Source organism: Schistocerca piceifrons, chromosome 3 (assembly GCF_021461385.2).
Source record: "Schistocerca piceifrons isolate TAMUIC-IGC-003096 chromosome 3, iqSchPice1.1, whole genome shotgun sequence".
Classification (NCBI taxonomy): domain Eukaryota; kingdom Metazoa; phylum Arthropoda; class Insecta; order Orthoptera; family Acrididae; genus Schistocerca; species Schistocerca piceifrons.
In genome coordinates this window covers 190,214,678-190,225,581 of record NC_060140.1, presented here as the reverse complement: position 1 = coordinate 190,225,581, position 10,904 = coordinate 190,214,678, and positions in this window count along the sequence as shown.

Below are 10,904 nucleotides of genomic sequence, written 5' to 3'. Positions count from 1 at the left end.
AGTCGCCGAAGTGGGTGCCAATCGAAAAACTTTACCCCCACACCCACTGAGCGATACGCATTCTATATGCGTGAATTAATTAATGTCTTCATACAGTTCAATCAAAACGCAGCCTTTTGCATCCATTATGTTGTGGGTTCCGAGGTATTAAGCCTTTTTTCGTCGATAATGGTGCGATCACAACGAATTGTGGCGTAATGAAAATTATGCAAATCGCCATCCATCATAAGTAATGAACAACTTTAATGAATCAGCCATCCATATACTCTTTGAAGTCATTATGGACTTCGTGCCATTCAGTAAATGTTGGTATAATTAATCGAATACACAACAGGAAAAGCTGGATGTCGACATTGGATTCACTCACACATGTTCACACTAGGAATGTTATTTTGTGTGTATGAAGATAGACAAATACAAAGATAATAGGCGCGATAGGCCCAGTATTACGTGAGGTGCCGCGTAACTAATTAATCAAGGGTTACGTAACCACCTAAATGAGGTCCTCCTTATTTTCCGTAATTCGCCTTAGGCGGTTACTTGGATTATCCCGTTGATAAGAACGATGTCTTTTCTTTCCCTTGTTTGTCCAAACAAAGCTTTTCCTCCATCTGGGCTGTATGTCGATGGGTCGTTAAGCCCTTATTTTCGCTCCTTCGACAGACATTAGTCTCCAAGTTTCTTTTAAGGTCGGCGATATTATACAGAAGTTTGAAGCTTAGCGCGGACTTCAATGCGAGATGCTTATAATACTTTCCACAATGAAACTTTGTCTCGAAACCTGGCAAAAAAATCCAAATAGATTCTGGTGGAATGTAAAGTATGCCAAACAGCAAAACACAATTAATGCCTTCTCTGTGCGATAGCAATGGAAATACTATCGACGACAGTGCTTCTAAAGCAGAGTTACTAAACACAGTTTTCCGAAGTTATTTCACCAAAGAAGACGAAGTAAATCATCCAGAATTCGAATCAAGAACAACTGCCAACATGAGTAACTTAGAAGAAAGTATGCTCGGAGTAGTTAAGCAACTTAAATCACTTAATAAAAACGAGTCTTCCGGTCCAGATTGTGTATCAGTTAGGTTCCTTTCAGAGCATGCTAATGCAATAGCTCCGTACTTTACAATCACATACAACCGCTCACTCGACGAGAGATCCGTACCCAAAGACTGGAAAGTTGTGCACGTCACACCAATATTCAAGAAGGACAAGAAGAGAAAGTCACTAAGTTACAGGCTCATATCATGAATGTCGATAAGCAGCAGGATTTTGGAACATACATTGTGTTCTAACATTATGAATTACTTTCGTAAAATGAAGGACAAGAGCCTTCAGCCGCAATCGTGATTTTATTTTAAACTACAATGCATTTCAATGCCTAGGGACTCATCTTCAGGTGCTTTGACAGTCTTCATTGATTTTTTTTCCAGGTTGAGGTTAACTCTGGTCCTGGTAAGATTACAATGGTTTATTACAGAGAGGCACATTGTGAATATAAGTTTACACATCAGATACAAATCGAAAAATAGCTTAATGCGTCCAGTGGTGGTTACATGGTTTTGAAGTACAAATGAGTAAACATGTGTATGTACATATACAGACTTTTCAGATGGCTCTAAGCAATATGAGACTTAACATCTGAGGTCATTAGTCCCCTAGACCTAGAACTACTTAAACCTAACTAACCTAAGGACATCACACACATCCATGCCTGAGGCAGGATTCGAACCTGCGACCGTAGCAGGCGCACGGTTCCGGACTGATGTGCCTAGCACCGCTCGGCCATAACGGCCGGCACACACTTATCATTCTGCAGCACATTTTGTAAACACAAGTCAAAGAATTTCGAATGTAAGGATGCTGCATTTCTAAAAATATTTCAAAGAAGATACAAGACAATAATATTATTAGTTATATAGGATATCGTTTACATGACGGATATTTTTAGATCTGTCAAATGTAGATCACATTATCAAATGATTGCACTATTAAATACTTGTTTTTGTAGGCAAAAATTAAAATTAAAATTATTGTAAAAATTTTGGCTGCTAAACTCTGTTCATTCAATATGTTTTCAGATTTTACTTCGTGTAAAATTATTTCTAATTGTTCTAGTAGATCAAGTTTTTTTACCATGGTTCTTTTTGTGGAGTACTGTTACGCTGTTATGGCTGTCACTCAGTCTGTGCCTGTTAAGGTACATGTGTTTGGTTATTCTGGTTTTGCCAAAGTGGTTAAGTCTAAAAGCATCAGTGTATTGGTTATAACCGGAAACAATAACTTATTTTTCCATTTGTTTTAGTTTTGTCACATTATATTCACAATATACCTGTTTGTAATATAGCACTGTAATCTTACCGGGACCAGAATCAACCTAAATTTATAAACAAAAAATGGCTCTGAGCACTATGGGACTCAACATCTGTGGTCATCAGGCCCCTAGAACTTAGAACTACTTAAACCTAACTAACCTAAGGACATCACACACATCCATGCCCGAGGCAGGATTCGAACCTGCGACCGTAGCGGCCACGCGGTTCCAGACTGACGCGCCTGGAACCGCACGGCCACACAGGCCGGCTAAATTTATAAACAAAATCAGTGTAGACTATCTTAGCATCTGGAGATGAGCCCCCAGGGCTCGAAATGCATCGTACATTGAAATGAAACCACGATTGTGACTGAAGGCGGATGTTCTTTGTTTTACGAATGTGATACACTCACGGAAGAAACACTGACAGCGACGGATAAAATTAAATTAGGAAGTATCTCGCAGAGAACGGTCTATTGACACTTAGTCAACACGGATTTAGAAAACATCGTCCTTGTGACATACAATTACCTCTTCATTGACAGGAAGTGTTGAATGCTATCGAAAAGAAATTTCAGATTTATTCCGTATTTCTAGATTTCCAGAAAGCTTTTGGCACCGTACCTCACAAGGGCCTTATAACCGAATTGCGTGCATACGTGCGACTGGATTCGTAATTCCCTGTCAGAGAGGTCACAGTTCGTTGTAACTGAAGGAAAGTCACCGAGTAAAGTAGGAGTGATTTGCGGCCTTCCACAAGCAAGTGTTATAGGCTCTCTGTTGTTCCTTAACTATAGCATAAACGGTTTAGGAGACAATCTGAACAGCCATTTCGCACTATGTAGTCAAAAGTATCCGCACACCCCAAAATCGTATGTTTTTCATATTAGCTGTATTGTGCTGCCATCTACTGCCAGGTACTCCATAGCAGTGACCTCAGTAATCATTAGACTTCGTGGAGGAGCAGAATGGGGTGTTCCGCGGAACTCTCGGACTTCGAACGTGGTCAGGTGATTGCGTGTCACTTGTGTCATACGTCTGTGCTCGAGATTTCCATACTCTTCAACATGTTTCCGGTGTGATCGTGAAGTGGAAACGTGAAGGGACACGTACAGCACAAAAGCGTACAGGCCGACCTCGTCTGTTCACTGACAGTGACCGCCGACATTTGAAAAGAGTCGTAATGTGTAATGGGCAGACATCGATCCAGACCATCACGCACGAATTCCAAACTGCATCAGGATCCACTGAAAGTATTATGACAGTTAGGCGGGAGGTGACAAAACTTAGATTTCATGGTCGAGCGGCTGCTCATAAGCCACACATCACGCCGGTAAATGGCAAACGACACCCCGCTTGGTGTAAGCAGCGTAAACATTCGACGATTGAACAGTGGAAAAATCGTTGTGTGGAGTGACGAATCACAGTACACAATGTGGAGATCCGATGGCAGGGTGTGGGTATGGCGAATGCCCAGTGAGCGTCATCTGCCAGCGTGTGTAGTGCCAACAGTAAAATTCGGAAGCGGTGGTGTTATGGTGTGATCGCATTTTTCTTGGACGGGGCTTGCACTCCTTGTTGTTTTGCGTGGCGCTATCACACCACAGGCCTACATTGATGTTTTAAGCACCTACTTGCTTCCCACTGTTGAAGAGCAATTCGGGGATGGCGGTTGTATCTTTCAACACGATCGAGCACCTGTTGAAATCACACGGCCTGTGGCGGAGTGGTTACACGACAATAACATCCCTGTAGTGGACGGCCCTGCACAGAGTCCTGATCTGAATACTTTAGAACACCTTTGGGATGTTTTGAAATGTCGACTTCTTGCCAGGCCCCACCGACCGACATCGAAACCTCTTCTCAGTGGAGCACTCCGTGAAGAATGGGCTGCCATTCTCCAAGAAACCTTCCAGCACCAGATTGAACGTGTGCCTGCGAGAGTGGAAGCTGTCGGCAAGGGTAAAGGTGGGCCAATACCATACTGAATTCCAGCATTACCGATGGAGTGCGCCACGAATTTGTAAGTCATTTTCAGCCAGGTGTCCGGATACTTTTGATCACATAGAGCACATTGTTTGCAGATGATGCTGTCGTTTATAGTCAAGTCATTAGAAGAACAAAATCAATTGTAAAACAATTTAGATAAGATATCTGTATGGTGCAAAAATTGGCAACTGGCCCTAAATAATGGAAAGTGTGAGGTAATACACATAAATGCTATAAGGAAACCGTTCAACTTCGGTTACACGATAAATGAGTCAACTTTAAAGGTCGTAAATACAACCAGATACGTACAAATTACATTTACGAACAACTTAAGGCTAGTTCGCATTCAAAATGGTAGAAAAACGATTTTATGGCGTTTTTTAAAAGGTATATGTTTCTAGAATGTTGGAACGAAAAGGTGTTTTAATCCGTGCGTTACAAAAGTTTCTACGGCCCGTTGTTCGAAGCAGTGTCACGGCCGTCGTGGGACGCTTTCAGCCGGAGACACCCGGCTCGGGCAGAAAAATTGTCGTGCCGTGACTCATGGTCACAAAATGGTTTTTATTGCAGCATATACGCAAAAATATTCGCCAAAAAAGCTGACAAACAACGTCTGCGGGCGGGCGAACGCAGTATATCTAGCTCATCCAGAACGGCTTTTCTCGCAAAGAAGAACGAGGGAATTTCTCGCGAGGAATAATTCGAGTTAGACGAAGGGTCGGTATACGGTCCTGGAATTGCTGACTAAACGAAAGTAATGATAACACTTTTTTTCGGTCAAATTTTGGTCAAAATTGGTCAAAACATATTTTTTCGTCCGCCATATTGGATTAGTCATTTTGAATTTCGAAAATCTGACTTCAGATTTGTGTTCAGCGAAATCAGAAATGTATAATATCATATAGTTTTTTGTGCAAATTGGACTAATAATACATATAATAGATTTCCCTACATTTTAAATAGGTTTTTCTCAGGAAACGATTTTCCCAAAATAGCATAAAATAAAAACGGTTGAGTCTACTGAATTCTACCTTTGACCCCCGAAAAGTAAACATTTTTCTTGGGAGCTTATAGCTATAATATATGAAATTTGTTAACATTAACTATTTTTTGTGAAGACATAAAGAGTGAAACAAACTCCCTAAAATCGAACTCATAGTTCTAATTAGCACCATATCGTTAAATTTACTGTTATTTCTTTGTTGTTAGGTAGAAGATTCCATAAAACTAATGTAGTCTCGACTGATGTTATACATTTTTGATTTCAGATAACTCCTGAGGACTACACTGCACGCAGTCTGCGTACTTCAAATTCGCGTGCCCTTGATCAGACCATAATTACGGGCGCAATTTTGTTTTTTTCTATGAAGACCTAGGATAAGGTTCAAAGTATGATCAGTCAAAATCCCTAAACAGATCCTTTGTATGACTCTTAATTGACTCAAAAAAAAAATCCAAGCTTTGCCTAGTTTTTATTCACTTGAATGAGAACCTGACCATAATTTGGAAAGAACACATCGAACACGTTGTGGGGAAGGCGAGCCAAAGACTGCGATTTATTGGCAGAAAACTTAGAAAATGCAACAGATTTACTAAAGAGACTGCCTGCATTACGCTTGTCCGTCCTCTTCTTGCAGCACCGCTGCGCGGTGAGGGATTCTTACCAGATAGAATTAACGGAGTACATGGCGAAGAAATGCAGCGCGTTTTATATTATCGAGGTCTAGGGGAGAGAGTGTCACAGACAGAATACATGATTTGAGGAGGACATCATTAAAACAAAGGCATTTCTCGTTGCGGTGGGATCTTCTCACGACATTTCAATCGCCAACTTTCTCCTCTGAACGCGAAAATATGTTGTTGACGCCGACCTACATAGGGAGAAACGATCATCATAATGAAATAAGTGAAATCAGAGCTCACACGGAAAGATGTAGATGTTCGTTTATTTCGAGCGCTGTTCGAGAGTGGAATAACAGAGAACTATTGTGAAGGTCTGTAATCTTCCCCTCCCAAATCGGCCTATTGGACTGCGATATAAATGATAGTGATCGCGTATGCCTGATGAAAATTTTGCAATGAGTAAGGCTATCGTTAACACAGAAAAATAATATCGGTCAGTAGGATGAAAGTGTGCAACAGATTCTTCTGAAGGAAGAATCTATTCTAAACCTAAACACTTATAATTCTGGAATGCGTAGAATATAGTGCAATCGCTCACGAACCACACGGGAAGGGGTGGGAGTGGGGAGTGGGGAGTGAGGGGGGGGGGGGGGGGGGGGAAGGATACCAAGTAATGTATAATATATAAAAAAGCAGATTAGCAACAAGGGGGCTATTAAACGGTCGCCAGCTCACTAGGGCAACGAATATCCAAAATCCTAAGAAAGGCAATAGCAAAGAGAATTAAATAAGTAATCGATGCTGTGGCAACTGAAGGTTGTCACACTTTTACACAGCACAACAGTTCACGAGAAAATAAATGAATCAGAAACCACTGAGTTTGCATTTATGTATTCCGATATACTAAATTCTAAAAGTGAAGTTAAATGAAGATGCTAGTTAGGTAAATGACTGAGTATAACTGAAACTTTGTTACGTAAAAAATGACCTTCAGTATCCTCAACGTGACGTAATGCATAGTTTGGAATAGGACAAGAAATTTACTTTTAATTATTGAAAGTTTGAATTGAATTTACTTTAAGCAAATGAGCAATTGAATAACGAGTGTAATCCCAAAATTAAGGTCTCCTATTTTCTTATAAGTACACAGACCTGTTTATTTCTACAATGGTTTACATCAGTTTACAGCTCGAACATTTAGCTATTTTTCGACATAATCACCATTTCTGTCGATGCATTTTTGTAGACACTGTGACAGTTTTTGTATGCCCATGTCATACCAGTTCGCCGTCACTCTGTTCAGAAAGTTATGAACCTCTTCTTTCACCTCGTCGTCGGAGCTGTATCGCTGGGACCACAATTAACGCTGACAGGTACTGTGAGACTCTGAAAAAATTCAAACGGGCAATTCAGAACCTAAGAAGAGGAATGTTGAACAAGGGCGTACACATTCTCCATGACAACGCTCGCCCACACATTGCTCGGCAAAACCGTTGCTCTCCTGCTACAGTTTCAGTGGAACATAATCACCTATCCACCCTATAGTCCTGACTTGGCACCCAGTGACTATCACCTCTTTTCTAGCTTAAAAAAACATTTGACCGGAAAGCGATTCAGCTCCGACGACGAGGTGAAAGAAGAGTTTCATAACTTTGTGAACAGCATGGCGGCTAGCTGGTATGACATGGGCATAGAAAAACTGCCACAACGTCTACAAAATGCATCGACAGAAATGGTGATTATGTGGAAAAATAGCTAAATGCTTAAGCTGTAAACTGATGTGAACCATTGTAGAAGTAAACAGGTCTATGTACTTATAAAAAGTTGGGAGACCTTACTTTTCGGATTACCCGCGTACTTTGAACATAACAACAATAAATTACGTACAAAGCCAGCATAAGTTACTCGCTAAGCTAACTACCGAATAAATTAAATTTCTCACTCTTAATTTGTGCTGTATCTTTAGTTATTAGTTTTTCCAGTGAAATTTTACGTTACATTAAGTGAGTGAAGTTAATTCTAAGAACTGCAGATCAGTTATGCCTCTGTTATTCAATACAAGTCCGATCATTAATAAACAAACAAAACAGGCAGTCAATGGTTAATCAGTTTTCATGTTTTTACGACACTCGGTGACTGCATGGAAAGGAAAGGGACCCTGGTTGCTAATAATGCCTGAGTACAATGAAAACACAGGTGATCTACAAGTTTCAACTATTTCTGGTTATCACTGAGGAGAGTTAAACATTGTAGTTTGTTAAAGAAATGCCACTGGGTAGTTCCTGTACAATATTAGTTGTAATTTCTCAGTTAACAGTCTTACGATGTTGCAGTTGTGCGGACGATGAAGAATGTAGCCGACGACAATGCTGAGATGCTCCTGGTTGCGAAGCACGAATCGTTCACAGCGCCACGGATAATTATGTGATATGCAATAGTTTGAATTGCAGCGTCCTCCGTCTGTCCACTCCGACGGTGCTCTTAGTACTCGGCGATTAGTTAAGTAGGTGCGCCTACATTGACGCGACCATTAGTGCACATCACGTCTGCGGGACCGCCCAACAAACATTTCCGCATTCTTTCGAGACTCGAGCTGCTCTTCCTCGTCTCTGCTCGTAGCGCGATAGAGACTGTCGACACGCACTGATAAACAACTGCGCGGATACTGCCATTTCGTTGTTACTATCGATACATTTAGACACAGTTCCTTGGCGATTACCCAGCAATTTACAATAGTTACATCGTAATAGCAATCAATTACAAACATTCAAAAATTGATACACTATTAGATTACATATTAAATATACACTCATGCTCATAAATTAAGGATAATGCTGATACACGGTGAAACAACGCTCTGGTGGGCGGTTTGCGGGTTTAAATCACCTCGGGGTATGACCATGCGGTGCATTTGATCTGCACGGTGGCGCTGGCAGCAGTCCACATACGCAGAGGTGTGTTGGTGCATGCCAGAGTACGGTGCAGCGAGTAAGTGTGCAGACGTTTTCAGACGTGCTAATGGTGACTGTGTGTTGAAAATGGCTCAAAGGACACATATTGATGACGTTATGAGGGGTAGAATACTAGCGCGACTGGAGGCAGGTCAAACACAGCAGGTCGTAGCACGGGCCCTCCATGCGCCACAAAGTGTGATCTCAAGATCATGGCCACGATTCCAGCAAACAGGAAACGTGTCTAGGCGCTACAATATGGGACGTCCACAGTGTAAAACACCACAACAAGACTGATATCTCACCATCAGTGCCTGCAGACGGCCACGGAATACTGCAGGTAGCCTTGCTCGGGAACTTACCGCAGCCACGGGAACAGTTCTCTCCAGACACACAGTCTACAGACGACTGAACAGACATGGTTTATTCGCCCGGAGACATGAAAGGTGCATTCCACTGACCCCTGGTCACAGGAGAGCACGTAAAGCCTGGTGTCAAGAACACAGTACATGGTCATTGGAACAGTGGTCCCAGGTAATGTTCACGGACGAGTCCAGGTATTGTCTGAACAGTGATTCACGCCGGGTTTTCATCTGGCATGAACCAGGAACCAGATACCAACCCCTTAATGTCCTTGAAAGCTATCTGTATGGAAGTCGTGGTTTGATGGTGTGGGGTGGGATTATGATTGGTGCACGTACACCCCTGCATGTCTTTGACAGAGGAACTGTAACAGGTCAGGTGTATCGGGACGTCATTTCGCACCAGTATGTCCACCTATTCAGCGGTGCAGTCGGCCACACCTTCCTTCTAATGGATGATAACGCACGGCCCCACCGAGCTGCCATCGTGGTGGAGTAACTGGAAACAGAAGATATCAGGCGAATGGAGTGACCTGCGTGTTCTCCAGACCTAAATTTTTGGATTGTGCAGAAGGTATTAAAGCGGCAGGCAATCTTGTAGGTATGGCAACCGCAGCTTTTCATCTCGGGTTTTAATAACTACTTCGGCTGTGTTTAGTCCTTTATTATTGGAACACTACCGGTTTCGTGGCACTAAAAGCCACATCTTCAGGTGAATATCTGTATAACAATAAATCCGGAAGGAATAACAACCCTGAGATGTACACTGGAATGGCAAATTATTAAGATTTTAAACAAATTCTTTGAAAATATTAAAAACTTTTACATGAGAATACCGAAATGTTAGTATTCACATTACTAAAACATTAGAGCGGGCCGGCCAGAGTGGCCGTGCGGTTCTAGGCGCTACAGTCTGGAGCCGAGCGACCGCTACGGTCGCAGGTTCGAATCCTGCCTCGGGCATGGATGTGTGTGATGTCCTTAGGTTTCGTTAAGTTTAAAAAGTTCTAAGTTCTAGGCGACTGATGACCTCAGACGTTAAGTCGCATAGTGCTCAGAGCCATTAGTGCGGAAAAGCTCGGAACATTTTCACCCAACATTCGTTGTCCGTCAGAACGAAACACCGCTAAAAGGCGGACTGTCATAAAAAAAAGTTAGTATGACACAGCACGCGGCCGCGTCCCCCAGTCGCGATTCCGTATAGATCGGAGAAGTGGTAAGTGCGGTTTTTAGGTTCTGCTTTACTGTCAACAGCGATTCATTTGATGATTTTGTGGTCGGCCGAAGTGGCCGTGCGGTTAAAGGCGCTGCAGTCTGGAACCGCAAGGCCGCTACGGTCGCAGGTTCGAATCCTGCCTCGGGCATGGATGTTTGTGATGTCCTTAGGTTGGTTAGGTTTACCTAGTTCTAAGTTCTAGGGGACTAATGACCTCAGCAGTTGAGTCCCATAGTGCTCAGAACCATTTGAACCATTTTGATGATTTTGTCCTGGTAGAACATCCCTCCATCCATTTTGTGGCAACCACTTCTTGGTTTTTCATTATGGCCTAAAATTAAGTCTTAATAATTTTCATTTATTTTCTTCTTACCAATGTATCACTATGGTACGATTCTTTTAGGACCCCTCCACTGTATTGGAATCCGGCTGTTTTATTCTATGACATA